Below are 19,974 nucleotides of genomic sequence, written 5' to 3'. Positions count from 1 at the left end.
TCCGCAGGGCAGAAGAGTTAACATTCTATAAAATATGATGCAAAAAGACATGTTACTTTATTTTGACATTTTAATAATGATGAAATTGATAAAATTAGAACAAACTCTTCAATTCCTAATGTTGCTACTGTGTTGCTATCTTCTTTTGTAGCAAAGAACACTGTGATTAATTTCAAGAGAAGGGCTTCTGCTGTAAGATAGGAAGTACATGTTTGTAGGGAGGGTAACATACCAATTTATTATTAACCCTTTTACTTATTTTAATAATCAATTAAATTGATACAATGGCTATGGAAGATATCTTACTGAGAAAAGACGTAGAGGGTATCAAGAAGTAATGCTAAGAAATGTTTCCAGAATTATTGGGGAAAGAAATCCACTGGCAAGATTTTACTGGACAAGTAGCAGGATAAAGTTAATACAAGTATTTAAACTTCTTAAAGAGATGTTCAGAAAGAGAAATGGATGATATTCACAAACTGTTATTCTTACAAGATGAAACTCATAGGAAACATAATATCAACATAACTTTCTTCCAGTATTTATTAGAAAAATTCAGTGCTTTTTAAATTTAGTAGAACCTGATGTGGGATGATGCGATGTGTCTTCTACTTCTGAAGTGTCATTTCAAATAAAAGAAGATTTTGCAGGATGCTGCCTTCTGAAAATTACTATTACAACAATTCCTGTATTGTACTTGTTTAGCGATTTGTGGATAGTTGAAAAAGAAATTGGAATATGTAGTGTAAAGCAAAAACTAAAATCACTTAGGTATCTGAGAATTTAAATGTGCTCACAAATCAATCATTCATATAAATTTAATTATGCTTTTATTAAATCGCTGATGAAATTTTAATCCTTTGATTATTTGCACCTGCAAAATATCAGAACTAAATGTGTATTGCTTAACCTGAAAATTTTGTTCTGAAACCAATCCATTCACTGGAATTTCTGATGTGGTAGAATTAATACAGGTGGTATTTATTTTTTATACTCCCATGTTTTAATACAGCATAAACATAGTAGTTAAAGTATTCAGTTAAAGAGCAAAACAGGTAAGCTGGTTCCTCATTTACATGCTTTCCATTTAGCACATGCATATTTATGCTAGTTGGGCTACCTGCTGAATGAAGATAGTGAAATAAAAGTGGCTTAAATGACATTCTATATTAAATTGGCCAGTGTGTCGTATTTTTGGCCAGATTAATGTACTCGTGTTCATTGCTTAGAACCTCTTTTGGAAGAAGAGATGTGAGCTGTTGGGGATTCCTTGTAAATACAAGTATTTTCAGCTCACAAATTGCTGACTTCCCATCAGCTGGCAGCAATTTCAGACACTGGCAATTGAAGGCTAGATTATATTGATGTCTAATGATTTTACAGCTTCATGTAAGTCTAGATGAATTAGGAAGCAGCTAAATACAAAACTGCCTCTAAAAATTTCCTTTATGCCAGAAGTACCCAGATTTCAGCTGCTTTGCTTGTTCAGGACTGCTGCAATCTGAGTATCCCCACCTAAATCTGATGGAGATTAAGATGAACTTTCCCTGCCTGTACCATGGGGACCTCAATTCCAGTATGCTTGTGCAGACTGTGCTTATGACATTGACAGGTTCAAGCTCCCTTCAAGATGTAGCAGCAGCCTTTTTTGTTATAGCACGTACACTATTGGTACTTCTCCCTCTATCCCTTCAATTGTAGTAGGTTGGGAATGAGAGCAGTTGTTCAGGAAGCAAAAGAAACAGGTGTACTTCTTTTTCTATTTGAAAAGACAAATATACATCTTCCATCTTGCAGAGCAGAACTTGAATCACCAGACATTATCTGTATTTTATCCAGTGAATGTCATTTTAATTTGAAGTTGAATAAATCACAACAGAAGCTAAGACGGGAACTGAGATTTCTCAAGCCAGTAGTCTACAGAGCCCCGTTGGCCTCTTTAGGTAGAGATTTCCTCATTTCTTGAGTCTTTTATTCTTGATTCAGCAGGAGGAATGAGGGAGCATTTTCTCTTTTTTCGTATAGATTTTGGGGGGTGATTGGGGCATTGAAATTAATTAGTATCAATGTGATCTAGGAACTGAGGAAAATTAATAAGTAATTTTCCTAAACGATTTTTCTAGTGACTTTATAGAGACAAATTTTTGGAGGGCTACTTTGCAAGGGGTTGTTACAGTCATCAGCACTTGCTTCTCTGAACATATTTTAGGAGTGAACCTTGCTCAGTATTTTGAGGCACCAACAGTTGGGTGCTTCACCTCAGGCAACAAGCTTGAACATCTGACTCTGGAGATAGGCTCCAGAAGACTCTTGAACTTTCTGAATATCTTCTTGAATATCATTTTTTTGCCTTTATATTTATAAAGTGTCTTAAGCAGCTATGTAGAGTGATTGGCATCTGGGTTCCAATTCATAAGCAGTCTCCTAAGGTTTAGGCACTGCACTGTGGATCCAGCCTGGGATTACATTTGAACTCGTGACCCAGAGATGTTTAGCTCCATGTTATATTTCCTGTCTTTTGAGTCATCCAGCTCCACCAAACATATTCTTACCATTACTAAAAATGTACTGCATATTGGCTGCTGACAAGTTAGACTCACTTTTGTCTAATTGCTTCACATATTACCAAGATTTGTACATCAGACCTAGCAGTGTTATTCTTTTGTGCTTGGTCCTTTATGCTTACATATCAAGACTAAAGTAAAGTGTTCTAAAAAAAAACCTTGCCATATAATTAGATTTATTGTTACATTCTCCATTTTTTCTATTAGTCATTAAAAATGGAGGACAAATTTTCAGCTGATGTGAGTTGCTTTAATAAATTCCTTTTCTTTCACAGTTCCTTTAATAAATCATTCTTCTTCTTGAATGTGAACTGAAGTGCATTGATTTATGCTTTGAGATTGAATGGATTAAATTTGACTTCAGCTTTTCATCTGTTGCATTAATCATACTTAGCAAAGACCTATATAGACAACATATTTGTAAGGACTGGATGTCCTTACAGCATGCTGTTTCCCATACTGTAGGTAGAAAGATGCATTGTCAGCAAGCAGCCAATTGTATTTTATTTTAACATTGACAATTAAAATCATTTTTCAGGAACACCGGGATATTAGAAACAACTATGCTACTAGATATTGGCAAGTAAGAGTGTTTACTTATTTTAAAGAAAAAAAGTGAGTAGAATGGACAGTTTCTGAATGAGAATGATTAATCATGCTCTGCATGTGCTGAGTAAGAAGTATTTAACTTGTAATTTAAAGAGTTATATAAATAATATTGGATACTGATGACTAACATCACTTGAAATAGAATTGAAGTAACATGTTGGTATTTTCACAATTATATGGAATAAAATTTGGATTAGTTATTTTAAATACTATAATTAGAAGTTATAATATGTTTTTAAGAACAGCATTGGCCTGAGGAGGGAACAAGGAACATCCTCTGATTAGTTTCTAGAATGGAAATGATTTTGTTATGTGTATGTTTATTTTCATTTTTTTCTCTTATATTTCTTCCTCTTCCTCTTCTGTTCAGCCTTTCATACCTACATGAACAAACACACTTTCACTTCCACAATCAATATTTCATTCTCCTGACTTTCAGCATCATTCATATTCCTTGCATTCCTTTTCAGCAGTGCACACTTACTCTTATAACAAAAACCACTCATTGTGGCTAGGCAGCAGAGGTCAGCACTAGTCTTGCGTCACAGGTCAAACAAGATCACTTACATTCTTTATCAGGGTCAGTTCTTCTCCCTGGGTGGGATATGAATTTTTTATTTATTTTTTTTTTAAGAGGAAACAGCACATATGTCCAACACTCCTTGTTCAGTATTTCTTCTGGATGGTATACCTTCATCTTTCATCTACTTTTCCAAAACAAGGGATGAATCACTCCTAACTGATCCTGCTAGTTCTGCTCAATATTAAGACAGTAAAGTAACTGCAGAGTGTCTTTAAATACACTTGTGTTGTATGCAAAAATTAATTCCATAGTTTCTGAGATATATTTAAAGAGATATCCAGTGTGTGTAACAAACATTTATGGAATGTTCTAATTGTTTGTTAGTTATTTTTTTGCTTTTTTTTTTAAGGAGTTTCAGAATTGTATGTATTTTTCTGCTGCATGTGATTTCAGACTTACTAGTGTAATTTGTCTTAGTATTATAAATATTGTTTTTCTTCATTTCTAGCAGAAAATGAGTGCTTGTTCAAAATAGTACTATTTAACTGGAATTCTGGTTAAAAACATTTACATTGTTAGTCATAATTTTTCCCTATTTTAAGATAATCCGTTTTACATTTTCCAGCTCTAAGAAGGCAGTTACAAGTATTTCTTATTATTCATGTCTTTTATTGATCCTAAAGGAAATAAGGTATTAATTATGCTTTCACCACTGTGTATTCCTCTTTTATGGATGAATGACGTACACACAAGAAGTTCTGTTACCAATCTTCTCATTCATGACTGATTTTTTTTTGCCAGTATTTGTCAGCAAGATCACACTTCTATGTAAATTTATATTATAAACATTTCCTGGAAGATATGGCATTCTCTATTCTGTTTACACTATACTTGTCCTTTTTGGTCCCAAAAGTAGGAATTCAAAATTACCAGTATGAAAACAAAATAACAAACCTTTATTGAGAGGTTTTAACAAAGATAGTCATTTGTTTACATGTTAGATGCTTTTGTTAGTAGGCTTTGTTAGTTATTCTCCAAAAACAAGAGATGTTCCTCATTATACTGTTCACTTGTGATGGGAAGCAAAAATTTTGTCTTTGTTTGGAGACACTGATACAACTGATGAGCCCTAAGAGTTCTCTCATGGGTGCCTGTGTGATATAGCTCTGTCTACACTAGAAGGTAGTGCAGCACAACAGGAACTGATCTCTAGAGCAGACTGATTCATTCTTAGAATTTGAGTTAGCGCTGTGGATGTTTTGCCTTAGCCTGGATGTAGACTGGTGATTGGCCTGAATTCCTGGTAGCTGCTGGAGAGAATCAGGTGTCCCACCAGACGGCATCTTCCAGTTGAGTTTCATCCTGAAGGAATCCAGCTCTGACGCTCTAGAGGTGCACTGTGAACCAAAGTTCAACAAAGTTCTATCGCAGGTAAAGCACTGGACTTTAACATCTTCCTAAGTACAGGAGAAATTCAGTATTTATACCTGATATCAGAGTTCTTTTTTTTTTTTTTTTTCCACCAGTTTGGTTTGTCACCTTTTTTTCCTATATTCTTCCATTTCTGTGTTAGTTTGTCCTTCTTGCAGTCAGGCTCTGAGAAGCAGTTTCCTATTGTATTTTGAAGACCTTGTCAAAGAGACCGAGAGTTTTAGTTTACGTTTTAAGTGGACCAGCATTCCTTACCTAGGTGTTGACAAAGAAAACAAGGGGAAAAAGGAGAAAAATAAGGCTTAAGGGAGGCTGATGTTACTTGTGGGAAAGTGTACTCAATACAAAAGAGACCAGTCCTTTGGTGTATTTGTTCATGTAATAAGAGTAGTTTATCAGTTAGCTGACTTAACGCCACCACCTTATGTTATCAACATTTGCGCTACAATAAAACCTTAGTTTCTGTTGTTTCATCATCCCATCATACGCTACCCTACAATGCGAGAATAATCTATTTTCCACAGTCCATGGATGGAACAAAACTTAATGTGAAGATGAAACAGAGGGAAAAATGGTAAACCAAAAAAAAAAAAAAGAAAAAAAAATCCCAATCAATTTTACAAAACATGCAGTAGATCATAACTCATTGGCAAGGTATTGAGGTTGAAGTAAATAACAACCAGGCAAACATGCTGCAGTATTCACATGGACACATTCTTAAAATTGTTATTTTTGCTTTAAATCACCAAATAAACCAGGGTGTTTATATAGTATGTTGGGAAATATGTGCAAATAATTTCCATGTATATGTATTTCTTCTTCTGAAATCTGCTGTTTCTGTACAAAAACATGTAGATTTACCTCGTGTAATTAACTGTGTTGTTTGATACACTATTTGATGGAGCAAATTTTCAGCTACAATACATTGTTTTTCAACATAGTCAACACCATTAGCTGTGCATTTTCTCCAGCAATGAGCAAGAGCCTGTGTGCCATGCTCATAAAAATCTGCACTAGTGGAGGTGAGTGTTGCTGTCGCCACTGCTGACACGCCACCCACCTCCTCACTGTGCTCATATCCACCATTTGGTCTCCATCAATGTTCAGCAAGTGTCGATGAATGTCAGTGGGTGAAATTTTTTCCGCATGGAGGAATTCAGTTACATGCCTTTGCTTCATATGCACTTCTGTGTGAGGTGCCATTTTCTCAGACTGCCCCTCTGGTGCCATCTGTCACACAGCAACAGAATGTAACTATATTGGTGGGAAGGTTCAACCTCTACTTCCATACCACCATCTGCTTCTGACACTGTGGGGCAACATAATAAAATAGGAGGCATTACTTTTGGAGCAGCTCTCGTGTGTTTCCTTGCAAAACGTTTGTGTATGGCATGTTTTATTTCTTAGTATTTCTCTAACTTGACCCAGAAGGTTACAATGGTGTCAAATTTGCCCAGCAGTACTGTTTTCTTGCAGCACAGCTCTCATTTAAGTGTAATCCACGACCTCAGAATTTCTACTTTGAACTTTCTAACGTGGTTTTACACCTCCAGAATTTCAAGTGTAAATGCTTATCATTTAATGCTTTAAATGCTTTAAAAAAGATTCATCTTCATAACTGTCTTCTGAATATTTTAGTATATATACAGCTTATGTATTCATAAACAGTTTATGTATATGTAAACCAAGATTAGTTGTGGAGATTTAGTAAATGATAATTACTGCTGGAGTATGTCAACAAATTGTTCTGTTTTGTGAAAATCTAGATGCATTTTTTTTATTTATGTAGGTGGAACAACTATGTGCAAATTCTGAGCTCAGAAAAATGAATTATAGATATGTAGAGGAGCAGTGGACCTGTCATCACTCTGCCCAACACTTGCATCACGTTATAATCCTGAAAAAGCTTACTGCCCTGTTTCCATTAATTTTGGTAACTTATTTTGGCTGCTGCATAGTCCAAATCAAGCAAAGTGTCCCAGCATTTAATTTGAAAATTTATGTGCTTTGAAAAATTGTATAAGGCAAGAAATATTCTCTCACTTTTATGCTGTAGCTCAGATTTACATTTCTAGAGCTTCCATCAGCTTTGGCTAAATGAAGATTAGTATGATCCAACTTCTGAAGCTGGGAATTCTGCCAGGGCTCTGGAAGTCTGAGATCTGTGAAAGCATGGTGCTGCTCTATTACCTGAAACTTTTGGCCTTATTTTCAAGATTTTTATGCACTCCTTTTATTTTCAGATATTCTTTTTCTCTAAGGTTGGAATCTGATACTAGTTTTTGCTTAGCATCTTTTGCACATCGCCAAATTCTTTATGAAGCAGTTCCCCAAGTTCAACTTCGCTGGCTCTGGGGATATGTCAACAAACAAGTAGTGGAACTGGCTTTACTATAGGTATTCCGATCTCTTCTGAGTTTTCACCTTGATTAATAAAACAACCCTGAACTTTTAAAAAATGCTGATGCTTAGAAGGAGTAGCCTTTATTTCATCCGGTCAGTTTTCTCGGCACTTGAACATTGACTTTGAGTGCAAAAAATTTTTCATAGAATTTGCAGACATACACCTGAGCTTTAATACCCAGCTGTAATCAATCAAAGTTAAAATGGTGCGGTGAATGAAATGTAGTGAATCAGTATCTCTGGATGAAGTTTATCACAATGTAACCATTGAAGTTATCAAGTACAATGCATTATAAAATCAAATACATGAGGGCTGCTCCAAAAGTAATGCCTCCTATTTTATTATGTTGGCTCACAATGTCAGAGGCAGGTGGTGGTAGTATGGCTGTAGAGGCTGTACCTTCCTGTCAGTATTGGTATATGTTGTAGCTTCCATGGAAATAAATAGAAGGCGTTACTTTTGGAGTGACCTGTGTACATTGTTAGGGGGGGTCTGTTATCTGATTTTTTCTATACTTGTTCTGCAAACTATATGTAAAATAATTTATCAAGATGGTAAGAATACAAGTTTCAAATTTGGAGGTTGCAGATCTCATCTCCTATTTACGTATATTTTCTGAGAATTTCTTCTTATGTTCATATAGCATAAAGTATTTCAGAAACTGCTTTGGAAGCCAAAGAAAGGCAATATGTTCATACATACATACAGAAGAAGCATTTGGGGTAGAGCTACCAACAAAGATAAAACAATACAGAGGAGACTGTTTGTTTTTACTCTTTTTTGTTTGCAGTTAGCTGAAATTAAAATTATCATGAGGCAAAGTTGTAACTGCAAGAACAGATGGAAACCTTTATAAACTGAAAATTTGGCAATTGTCCTTTAAGAAAATAATTGTCCTCTAGGAAGATATCTAAAAATATATATAAAAAGGTTCATTACAAAGCAAATTAAAAAAAAAAATCACACACAAAAACCCTGTGCTACCTTTATTTTCTTGTTCCAAATGAAATAGAATCCAAGGCAATGCTGCTACTTATAATTAAAACATAATTATTTAAATAAAAGCAATTAAGAAATTTTGGGATAAAATAGGGTGATGTTGCTTTGCTTTCTCATATAAGTAAATTGTCATCCCTGATACTTTAGCAGTGAACTTACTACCACTAGAATAATTTGAAAATTGAATATTTTTGAAATATAGCTTTCTGTAATTTTTTTTTTTTTTTGAGGGAGGTTATTTTTGTCTGTTTGCTTTGGGATTTTAGTGGAGTTTTTTCACATCCCAGTTCTGAGTTATCACCCATAAATTCTGTGTCTGGGAGGGTTATTTCTTTTCTAGTGATTAGATGCACTCTTATACATTCAAAAAATTCCAGTGCTTCCCACTTAGTACGTCTTTCTTCTCGTTCCTATCAATGCTCTTTTTTTAGGGGAAGAGAAAGGAAATTAGAAGTATGGGGTGTAGGGAACTCTTGACCCACTTTGAAACACAAGACATAAATCGAACACAAATGACTTAGCCAATTTGTTGCAAATGTTTTCAGCTAATTCTCCAAGGCTTTTCCCTTGACACCAGAAGAACTTCCCACCTTTTTTTTGATTCACTCCGTTGCAAGTGGCCTACATCACATCCGTATGCTTCAGCTTGACAGGTCACAGAAAGTATACACGAGCCTTTCACCTCCAGCTGCCCCTCCACTCGACTTCCTCTAAGCAATATTGGCTTCTGCAGCTAAAAACTGCTTTTCACATATAATGAAATTCACAAGTGCATTGGAGGAAATGTGTTTTTTTTTTCTGCCCCCACAATTTCAATAGCAGTTTATTCCTTTAAAAGGCAAATTGCAGAAGGGAATAACTTTGAAAGCAAACTGGAAATATAAAGACAGGAAATGAGTCTGTGACTGTATAACTGAGTTCATAAATGGGTCCTTTTTTGGTATGAAACTGGGCTTTTAGAGTAGAAAAATCACCTACTTAACAAAACCATTCTCTGTTTCAGCACTGCAGGAGCATGAAATAAATCCATGTTTCTTTCTAATATATCATTCAGTCTATCAAACTATTTCCAAATGACCGGAGTTCTAGCAGTGCAGCAGAAGGTCCTGTACCTCTGCTAAAATTGTGGATTTTTAATATAATCCTTTGAATTTCCTTGTTCATTCTGGTTTACAAAGATGGCTATAAAGCCTTCCTTAACCTGGAGGTGAGACAAGAGCATATTTTGTCTCAGGTCATGAGCTACAGACATCCTAACCTCCGGCAGAAACCTCTTTCAGTTTTTTGTTTTATTTTGTAGTGAGGATTTGTGGATTTTAATTCAAACATACTTCAGGGTAAGTGTCAGAATGTCTGTACATACCTATTCTAGATTAACAGTTATTCAGAATCACCAGGATCACTCCTAGAGTACCAAAATTATTTCCTAACGTGTCAGGAAAAAAAAATATCTTGCTTACTCTGTTAAGGGTAGCACACAACCACCACAAATTTTTTAGTTTGTCTCTAGCTTGACTCCATCTCCCAGGTAAAAATATTAGAGATTAGTTGTTTGTTTTTTCCCCCTCCCCTTCCAGACTCAGTAAGTAAAGAGCTCAGACTCACAAAGCATAGTTATAGTAGAACAGTTCTGTGGGATTTAGGCTGATTTCACTAGAGAGGACTTTCCTCCAAGATCTGCTATTCTTTTTTACTTATTGAAAAGCTCTCCTGGTTTCTATTTTGCTTTTTGTGCTTGTTGTTTAAGCTTTAAGATGAGACTCTCATGTATCTTTCCATAGTCCACTGCTCCATCAGTTTCTTACTGCTTTATGACAACAACTTTTCTTCAAACTCAGAGATTTGAGGCGAAATAAATTTTGCAATGCTTTTTCTGCCAAACCTAAAAAAATCTGGGAGACTTTTGCAGATTTGGGTTACCAGAGATTGTATTGTGCATCTCAAGGTGAAAGTACTGCAAAGCACGTGTACCTTGTAAGCAAGTGAAGGATAAAGGCAGAAATTATTGTGCACATGAAAAGATCAGAGCTGGATTGTGGGTACAGTTTAAAAGAAGAGATTGTAGTGAATGAGAGAGAGAATGATGAATTACTGATTTTGTGTGGATGAGATTAGCAGCTGTGATGGGGGCAGGTTCAGATATTCTGCTTTTAGTAAAACTAACTTTGTGCTTTAGAACATGATTTTTTTTTTTTTCTCCTTAGAAAGCTAGGTGTTCTAAAATGTACTTTATTGCTATAGCATAAAGGAATCTTGATGTTACCTTAAGGTATGTGAAGTGTAGGACGTGCATCCAAAATGTAAGATGACTGAGAAGACTACTGAGTGGTTAATAAGAGTTTCTTTGTGTTTTGTTTATTTGCTTATTTTAATCTTACAAGTATCTATGAAACAGGGAACAATAATGAGATTTTCATGCCAAGCACTGTGACTTTGTATCATTATTAGCTACTAAGAAAGAAGCTATAGAAAAAATGTTGTGTGGGAGAGGGTGTGGAGGAGGGTCATAATAGTTTTTGTTACGTTTTTTTAAATGCGAAAGGTGGCACTCTGAGTCATGTTACACTAGGTATCTGAAAATGGCAGATCAAAAAAACATTGAGATATATTTGATTTGGCATTTAATTCTGGTCAGTAAAACCTGTGAAGCTATCATATTTCTTCCACCTTTAATTTTGCTTTTACAGGCATTTTTGTCTGTCATGTTGTAATGTAGGTTTTTCCTCTCTCTTTGGATAGGCGGTGTAGGAGTGGTGTTTTAATTATTTGAATAGATGGGAACTTTGAGAAATATTAGAATTGTCTTCATTGACAGATGAATTATATTTTTTAAAAGAAAATTGAATGGACTCAATAACATCTTAAACTTATTTAAATATTATATTCTTTCCTGTGTATAATGGAAGGAGTTTCTTTTTTAAATTCTGAACTAAATTCCACCGTGTTACACTCAGACAATTTAGTGTAGTGAATGCAAAATAGAGCTTCTACGATACATTTTGCATTCACAATTAAGTTATGCTAACTACCTCATCATTACCCCAGGATACAGAAATTAGTGCTGTTTAAAATGAAATAGTCTACATTGAGTTTTAGCCATTTTTTACTGCATTGAACCTTTTAGTGGTTTGCAAAACTCGACCTCCTCAATGTTGATTGACATCATTTCATTACATCAGATGTTTGCTCATATTTATTGTTAATAAATGCTTGTGCTCAGTTATGTCTATTTTATTTTATTTTATTTTATTTTATTTTTTGCTGGAAGGGGTTGATTTTTTTTTTTCCTCAGCATTTTTCTCTGAATTGTACTTGAAAGATAACAACCTTACTTCTAGACAGATGAGCATGTATGTATAGTAAATTTTGGATGCTGGATTTCTGAAAGACTGGTTCTCTTTTCTATTTAAAGAAAAATAACTCAAAGTTGGCATAATGCCTTTCCACAAGACCTATTTTATCAGTTGTCTGAAGATACATAAATGTGTTAATATACAGAATATCATAGCAATATTTTTACAGAACAACTTAAGAATCTTACTACTTTTCATGCAGCTACATCCAACATCTTCACTTGCATGTGTTGTGAATTACACTTACTGCTGTGAGGACACCTGTACCTAAGCTTAGGAGCTGGCCAGCTGGGGAAGTGGCTAAGCCACCAGCATTTCTGCTTCTAAATCCACAACAGTCAAGTCAGATACAGTATACAGAAGGTACAACAACCTCCTTCAATTTTTAATTTAAAATGTAAGGTACTTTTTAAGGTATTCAGATTGAAAGGAGAGTTCAGAGTTGAATTAAGGTTAGGAAAGAGATTCCTTTGTCCTTATGTCTTTGAGAGGAAAGTCTTAAGACTCCTGTTGAGCAGCTTAGGTGCCTTTCACCTCTGTCTGCCTGTTTTTACGAATTGTTTTTTTGGGTATTTTTGGATTTTCTTGTGATTTTTCTGGAACCTGAACATCTCAGGCACAATATCTGAAGGTGTTAGTGGCTTAAGTGGCTTCAGGTGTTTGGCTCCCAGTTCCTATTGTTGTCCATGACAGTTAGAACTCTACTATTTTTAAAATGAAAATAATTTTAAAAGACTTCATTGTCCTTGTAATTGTTTGAGTTCTCTGAGTCACCAGAGAAATGTTCATCTGGCTTTCTGTATTCTATTCTATTCCTCTCACTAAGGCATCATATTCCTGGCAGGACTATGCTAACTTCTAACTCAATTAACAAAACTCCCCAAGCTAGCCAGGGTTCAAACCTGGATCCCTCCCATCAGCCTTCTTCAGGAATATTATTGCACACCTATCTGCCAGCTGTCTCCTTCTGACCTTCCTGTTGCTGAAGGTCACCCTCAGGAAAGCTTCCAAAAAATTCTTGTACATCCCCTTCCCAGACATGAATTATCTCCCTCATTCCAGCTTCTGTTCCCTCCCATAGGGAGTGCTGTTCTCTCCATCCAGCAATGCTATGAACTCCCAGGCTTCAGGACACATACTCTCTCTGTGTATCATTTACTTGGATGCAAGGTAGATAGTTAATCACTACTAATAGATGCAATTAATGAGTAGCTTTTTTATGATATTATTCTTACTTATATTGTTTTCCTTGAAGTAAGAGTCATCATTATGCTTAACCTCACTAAGGAAAAGAAATTGTTAATGTACTCAGGAATTTGGTTTAAATATTTGCTGAAAGAGACTGGCAAGAAAATATCTATGAGGGCTGCTACAAAAGTAATGCCTCTGTTCAGAACAACCTACATATGTTGAAAGGGAAAAGGAAGATGCAAAAAATGAAAGACCTATTTGATAATTAGGTTGGGTTTCAATACAGCAGAATAATTAACTTTACCCCGAACTTTCAAAGAACCTTCAAAATTTTTGAACATCACCAACACAAGTGAATGAAGGCATAATGATCAAAGAGATGAGAATATAACCAGTATTTCTTGAACTATGATTTTTTTAACTGTCTGTGTGTATAACTTTGAGAGCAGTTTATAGGACAGTGAAGTTACTATGGCCTTGGGTGTTTCATAAATTACTTTTAAGGACCAGTTGAGAAGTCCCAAGGTTAATGGAGTGAGTTATGGTTATCTCTAAATTTATTTAAGCTATGAAAAATATTATAGTCAGTCAGAGAGCTTTGCCAGTGATAAGACAGATCACACTATGTAGAACTCCTCCTCTGCCTCCCCCAAAAAATCAGTTCTTGTGAAGAAAGTAATTATCTCAAGGATTAGAAATGAGAGAATATATCCTGTGAATATCCTCATGACAATTTCAGGCAGGAACAGAATGTTTCAGATTAGGTAACTCTTCCTGCAGAAGTCCCTTGCACCGTTGTTTCTGTTAAGGAGATGAAGACAAGTTGCTGGAATTCATTATTCTAGGAGAGGAATTTTTTTTGCGTTTCTTCACTCCAGTTGGTTGTCTCACTGTGCAATAACAAGAAATTAAGAAGAGTGTTCAGAAGCTGCTGTTCTTGGTCCTCTGTTACTTCTTCGAGTTGTCTCATTAAGGAGGGTGGGACTACAAATGTGAGTCAGTTCAGGGTTTAGCCTAGTGGAACATTTTCACAAGAGAGAAAGGGAATTTTCTCTAGTTTGCTGGTCCTTCTGGTTACTTTCATACATTCTAAATCTGTCATCTGCTTCAAGTTTTGCATGTGCTTATGTGCATGTAGCTGAATCTTAAAGAAGTGCAGATGTATGTGTATTTCTGAGAAAGACATGCCTATCATTCCTCTTTGAGTTAAATGGTCTTTCAAGCATTCTTCAGATACATACTTTTCTTCATGGAAAAGTGCCCTGTCTCATTAGAGTGGTTCTTCATTCAAGCGAGTTCACGGTTGTTGCACTGATAATTAGTTAAATAATCTTAGAAATTGCAACTACTTAGAAAAGTTCTGTGCATATGGTACTTATGTACCCCTTTATGTGGAAAAGAAAGTAGACCTATTTAGTGTGTGTTTTTTTTCATGTACATCCAGTTACCTGCATGCTTTTGTGGTCTATACACAGTTCTATGTCTTGGCTGTAAAGAGTTAAACATTATTAGGAAATTTCATATTTAAATTTGTATTTGTTCTTTTATTGTTCATTGTTGCATCTTTCTGATTTTTTTTAACCAAACTCTGCTGTCATGGCTGATTCCTGATGGAGACCAAAAGAGTGGATGTGAGCACAGTGAGGTAGTGGGTGGTGTGTTTCAGCAGTGGTGGCATCAACATGAAAGATGAGCCACACTCTGGATAGTCATGCATAGCTGTCACACCACGAAATGAAGAGCATTTCAACAGCTCATCCATACAAGTTGGTGGCTTATGACCACAAACTGTGTACGGAGCTGAATATTGGCTTCAATACATTGGAAACAATGGTAGCAATGTTGGAATATCTCAAACTTTATACCAGGTGAGTCCCACAGATGCTTACACAGGAACAGAAAGAACAACATATGCAAGTTTGTCAGGACCTATTGAACCAATACGAGGCTGAAAGTGAGTTTCCTGGATCGCATCATTACCAGTGATGAGAGGTGGTGTCACCACTACAAGCTGGAGTCAAATGGCAGTCCATGGAGTGGCGACATGATTTCCCCATTGAAGGAAAAGTTCAAGACATAGCTCAGAGGGTGAAGTGGTGTGCACTGTCTTTTGGAATAGGAAAGGGATGATCCTTCTGGACTTCCTGGAGCCCAGGTAAACCATCAACTCTGACTGCTGCATTGCAACACAGACTAAGCTGAAGGCTCAAATTTCCAGAATCAGGCCAGAAAAGAAGACAACCTTTCTCTTGCAGTATGATAATGCCAGGCCCCATGCCTGTTTGAAGACTGTAGAGCACATTGCCAGTCTTGCCTGTACTGTCCTACCACACCCACCTTGTAGTCCAGATTTAGTGCCGTCTGACTTGTGTTTATTTGAGCCAATGAAAGGTGGGCTTTGTAGGCAATGTTTTCTTAGCAATGATGTTGTCATAACAGATGTGAAACAGTGAGTCACCTGCACTGGTGCAGATTTTTAATAGTGTGATATGCAGGCTCTTGCTCATCACTGGCGAAAATGCAGAGCTAATGGTGGTGACTATGTTGAAAAAGAGTGTTTTGTAGCTGATAATTTGATCTATCAAATAGTGTTATTGTACCCTTTGTAGCTGTTGTTATTTCCATGGAAATAAATAGGAAGCATTACTTTTGGAGTGACCTATGTATATTTAGTCTTTGGTACTGAATGATTTTTTGCAGAGAAACTGAAGTATATTTCTTCTGAACTGGAAGATGAAAGGCTGCCCTGACTACTACTTGCAGCAGTCTAAACAATGTGAAAAATTCTGATAGACTTTATCTTAAAAAGAGTTTATCTGTAATACTTACTTATTAATCAATATCCTTCGAGTCAATTTGTTGAGCTGCTGAGTTGTTGATTTTGAATTTCTTTGTTTGCCAACAAATCAACAGAATGTTGTTTGAGCTGACAGAAAAAGAGCGGGGCAATGGGAGAAAATTATCAGTAAAAGCAACAGCTTTCTAACAAAACTTCCATCTGTTCTTTCATGTACTTTTCTTTTTTTATCATTCCAGAAGATCCCATGGTGTCAGATGGCAGATTTTATACCACAACCAATCACGATTTGACCTATTCAGCAATTTCTGAGTGTCAGTAAAACAAAAGCACCAGCAGCTCTTTACAGAAAAACATTACCAGACTTTCTGAAACAAAGGCAGCCCTTGATTTTCATTCTGTAAATCCCAGTAACTCACTGGGTGAGTATGTGTGCTGCATGTCCTCTGAGTACATCACAGAGCTGGCAGCTGGGAGTCGGGCAGCTGTAAGTCTTTGTTAGTGCTGGCTCTGGTCTGCACCGGCACCGGCACTGCCAGCCCCAACGTGATTTAGAAAGTCTTGAAAGGCTGGGGTTACAGAAGCCTGTCTCTAGTTACATCCACTCGGCACTATGGTAGTCGGTCTCTGTTTTGTTATGAACAGGATCATGACCCAGCATCTCTGTGGTGCTAGCAGATTGTCCTGATATAAATGTCAGAGGCCCAGTACTGTCCTACCGTAGCTGGGTAGTTCTTGAAGTACAACTTAGGGCTGTACTTGTATGCATCTGCTTCTGGGAAAATATTGTTGTTTTATGCTTTCTGCTCTTTTGTACCTGGAATGATGAGCGGACAATAATCTTGTCCTTTCTTAACATTAGTAGGTAGTATGTATGTTATTGAAGTTAGTGCTGGTTAGTACTCAGAACTTAAATGTGCTAAAAGAAAAAAAGGGAAGAGTCATTCTGACAGATTCTTCATTTCTGTTGGGCATCTTAATATAATTTTGACTTATGTCAAAGAATATAATTAAACTTGAATTTTAAATGATGCTAGAGAGGTGTTTGCAAGCTGCTTATTATTTAATAATATTAAACTAATTAAATTCTCTCTCTAATCTACTTGTCACTCACTAAAATTCAGAGGGGGAAAATGGTATTTTGAAATCTGGTTAGACAGAAAGTTTCATGCCTTAGCTGTATTTTTTTGTTGTTGTTATAACTCATGTCAAAGAAATGATGTATCACACTAAACCAACTCATATGGAATTTAAACTAGTTGGGAAAAGATTTAAAGATGCTCACACAAGACCACCAATCAGTGTCAGCAACTAGATGTACAAATCAGTGAATTGCTGTGTAAGTGCTGGCATCATCAGCCATTTATATTCAAAACTATGACCACAAAAAATAAAGCAGTGGATAACAACCAACCAACTCAAAAATGGTTAATAGATCCTCCATCATTGCGTGAGCTCCAGGGTAGGCTGTCTGTTTTCTTTTTAGTCCATTATATTTTTTAACACATGAAACAATTTTTTTTACATCAGATTCTAATCTCTTATCAATAAAAGAAATTGGTTTTGATTTCAATGTCCAAAAATAAGCATTATGTTATGATTTTGCTGTCAGCAAACACATTTTATTAAGGGGTGTAACACTCTGAAACTAGTCAGGAGAGAAGACAAAATCAAACGGAAATGCATTCCTCAAAGGAGATAGGCTACTCTTTTTTTTTTTTTTTTTTTCCTAAGCAGTCATTAACAATCTGTTTCTGAAATCTTAACTTTATCAACTGCAGATAGGAGAGTGGAAATATGTGTGGAGAAACTCTTTTTTGAATGAGTTCCATTTTCCCATAACTCCAGTTGGGATGCATGATAAAATTATCAATGAAATGTCCTAATTTGATCCTTAACCAAAGGGATGTTGTCCTATGAATCATCTGTGTTTGTGGGAGGCAACACTGAAGCTAACAGAGCAGGAATGGGACCCAGATGTTTTCTGGGAAGCTAGTTGCACTGTAGGCTGTGTGTATTACCTAACATAGGCAACCATATGGAAGAAAAGGTTGGAAACATCCCATTACAAGTCATATATCATTGAGCTGACAGCAAGGATTTCAGCTTGTTTTTGTTTAAATCATGAAAGCAGCTGCTCAGCTGTCCAGCTGTATTAAATTTAACCCTTTTCTAGCAAATGATTTTTGTTTTATGAAATGGCAGCAAAACTGTTTGGTGAGCATGCAGAAAAAGCCAGGTTAGAGGGTCGTGCAGTAACCCATATCCAGCCAGCAGGACCGCAGTAAGGCTGGCTACATCTGATGTTAGATGATCATGTAGCCTCACGATACACCTGTGCCTTATTAAACACCAGTGAGCCCCCTATCCTGGAAAGGTTACTGAAGAAATACGTACATAAAGAGAGAATCTGTAGATTTTTTTCCTTTTATCTTACTTATTGTTTAATGGGTGCACACCTTTAGAATGAGCCAATACTTTGTGTTTTGTAATTTTTTTCATTTTTTCTTCACCTTCTATTTTCTATTTTTCTTTTCCATCATTGTTGCTTCCTTCTTTCCTTAGTTTTCCTTTCTCAGGGATATTCCCAACTCTGCTTCACTACCTCCTTACTGTACACTGTTTATTCTTTGCTGTATCGTAAAGAATTTCCTTTTTCTGTAGGTTTGATATTTATATATATATTTTTTTTTTAAAAAAAAAGGAGAAAACAAAACAACAACAAATAAACCAGCACTTAGTTTGCAGAAAGGCTGTTCCCTTCAGTAGGAAACAAATTCTGGCCTCCAAATTAATCCTTTTCCACATGTGTGTCAAGTAGCTTAATGATTTATTTTTTAGCACTCTTTTGCTAGAGACTTTAACTGAAGCCTAACAGTTACAGTTAAGTAACAACCATATAGTAAGTACAGACTTTAATTTCCTGTATAGAAACCTGCAGAAGAAATAGAAGGAGGATCCAGCATAATACCAAACCAGTTTAGTAGTTTCAAAACACTAAAACATACTAAAATAGTTTGTCTTGTACTTTTTGCAGGCTGTAATATTTATTCTGTGCTACATCTATGCTGCTCACCTCCATGTCTGAGTCTACTGTTATTCTCTGTCAGAGTATGGAGTTTTTCTTATTTTGCAGCCTTTATATTGCAGCTACAGTCCTTGAAGAATACTTGAGAAGAATTTCTTCCACATTCATAAATCAGAATCTGAAATGGTATGCTTACACTGGCAAGTAACTAGCTAAGTATTTGATAGAAATATTTACATACAGACAGTGAACACATGAAGAGCTTGGCAACACTTGCTTTCAGCCAGTACTTCATTTCACAAGAGGACTGATGTAGATACAATCAGCAGTGACTGAGGGTCTGAAAAGGGAAACATCTCTTCCATTTTTAGGAGGGGAGAAAGGAAGACCTGGAGAACTACAAGCTAGTGAACCTCATGTCTATGCCTGGAAAAATCATGGAGCAGATCCTCCTGGAAGAGATTTTAAGGCACATGCAATTTGAGGAGGTGAACCGAGACAGTCAACACAGCTTCACCAAGGGCAGATCATGCCTGATCAATCTAGTGGCCTTCTATGGTAGAGTGTTGGCACTGGTGGACAAAGGAAGGGCAACTAATGCAAGTTATCTACTTGGACTTCTGTAAGGGTTTGACATGGTCCTGCATGACATCCTTATCTTTAAATTAGAGAGATATGGTCATGAAGACTGGATTTTTCAGTAGATAAAGAATTGGTTGGAAGGTCACAGCCAGAGGGTTGTGATCAGTGGCTCTATGTTCAGGTGGAGGACAGTGATGAGTGGTGTCCCACAAGGGTCTATCTTGGGACTGCTGCTCTTCAGCATCTTTATTGATGACATAGACAGTGGAATTGAGTGCATCCTCTGCAAGTTTGTGAGTAACACCAAGATGAGCAGTACAGCTGATACAATAGAAATAAGAGTTACTATCCAGTGGATCCTGGGCAAGCTTGAAAAGTAGACCCCTGTGTATCTAAAGATGTTGAACAAGGCCAAGTACAAGGTGTCGTGCTTGAGTTGGGGCAATCCCAGATATGTGTACAGGCTGGGAGAAGAAATCATAGAGATCGGCCC

General features: G+C 36.3%; 1 protein-coding gene across 1 annotated transcript in view; it reads left to right on the top strand.

Annotated features, from left to right (window-relative positions):
- The window catches only part of AGMO (alkylglycerol monooxygenase), a 191,066-nt gene that overhangs the window by 144,668 nt on the left and 26,424 nt on the right, over nt 1-19,974 (top strand).

Source organism: Numida meleagris, chromosome 2 (genome assembly GCF_002078875.1).
Source record: "Numida meleagris isolate 19003 breed g44 Domestic line chromosome 2, NumMel1.0, whole genome shotgun sequence".
NCBI lineage: Eukaryota > Metazoa > Chordata > Aves > Galliformes > Numididae > Numida > Numida meleagris.
The sequence above is the reverse complement of the archived record's forward strand: the minus strand, read 5'-3'. Positions and strand labels throughout refer to the sequence as shown.